The sequence below is a fragment of the Crocodylus porosus genome, unplaced genomic scaffold (assembly GCF_001723895.1).
Source record: "Crocodylus porosus isolate Cpor-Errol unplaced genomic scaffold, CroPor_comp1, whole genome shotgun sequence".
Classification (NCBI taxonomy): Eukaryota; Metazoa; Chordata; order Crocodylia; family Crocodylidae; genus Crocodylus; species Crocodylus porosus.
In genome coordinates, this window is record NW_017728886.1 from 241,312,732 (window position 1) to 241,314,253 (window position 1,522).

A 1,522-nucleotide genomic window follows, 5' to 3' on the forward strand; every position below is an offset into this window, starting at 1 on the left:
CCCCCACTATACACATACACACACCCCCCAACCACACCCCGACACAATATAAAAACTAAGAATTTTGGTTATAATTTTATAAAAACCTAAAACAACAGGGAACAACCCCCTTGGCTCAACAGAGAACTCATTGACCTCCTACATCTCAAAAGAGAGGCTTATAAAGGATGGAAGACAGGAAACGCCACTAAAGAGGAGTATTCTGCACTGGTCTGCACCTATAGGGAGAGAACTAGGAAAGCCAAGTCTGGAACCGAACTCCAACTGGCTACACAAATCAAGGACAATAAAAAGTACTTCTTCAGATATGTGGGGAATCAAAAAGAAAAACAAGGGCAACATTGGACCCCTGCTAAACCAGTTGGGGCAGCTGACTACTGACATGCAGGAAAAAGCCAATCTGCTTAATGATTACTTTGTGTCAGTGTAAGAGGTTGGTGGCATGCTGCCTAGAGCTGAGTTGTGTCTCTGCTGTAATAATAATTTTCTGTCCTTCGAAAAGCATCTCCTTGATGTTAGAGAGAGAGAGGTACCAAACACTTTTGGGAGACAAAAAGTGTTGGTTAAAGGCTCAGGAGGTTAGCTGATCTTTGCAGGGCTTCACCATCCCCATCCCCTGCCCTAACCACCCCAGATGTTCCGGGCCTGTTGTTGCTTGCCTACTGGACTAAGGGTCTGGTCTTAGTCTTATGGACTCCTTTGTTGAGAGGTCTTCTTCTAAGTTGGCTGCTTGCCCTGTTCTTCCCTGCACATGTCTCAAGAACTCTTAGTTCTAATCCCACCCTTACCTTCAGGGTCGGGACACACTTACCTCTCCTTGGGGTCTAATCTCATGTGTCTCTCTTCTCTTCTAGGGTCCTGAAATGGTTATCTCCACCCCTCGGGACTGGACTCACTGACAGAGCAGTCTCTTCCATTGCCTCACAGGCTCTCTCCAGGTAAGTCTAGGGACTGGGGCTTTCCTCCAAGCCCCAGGGTCAATTCCTTCTCTTGTCTTCTCTACCTTCGCCCTGCTCTCCCGCTCCTGCCTCAGCTTGGCACAGTTTCTTTGGCGTCTCTGGGTAAGTTTCTTTTCTTTGTATTCTTCCCTGCATTCCTGTGGCAGGGTGCTTCGGCCACCGTGTCACAGTTGGTTTTTCACCAACCCAAAGGGACCACCCTGCCTAACATGATGCAGGATGACCAGGGTGAGGGTGAATATATGCCCACCATTGGCATGGATCTTGTGAGGGAGCATCTTGAGAGGCTGGACCCCCATAAATCAGCTGGTTTGGATAGACTGCACCCAAGGTACTACAGGAACTGGCTAATGCAGACACTGGCAAGGATATATGAGAACTCGTGGTGCTTGGGCGAAGTACGTGAAGATTGGAAGACGGCCAATGTGGTGCCTATCTTCAAGAAGGGGAGGAAAGAGGACCCAGGAAACTACAGGCCAATCAGTGTGACCTCAATCCCTGGGAAGATCTTGGAAAAAATTATCAAAGAAACCATTCTTGACAGGCATTCTGAGGGATAGCCA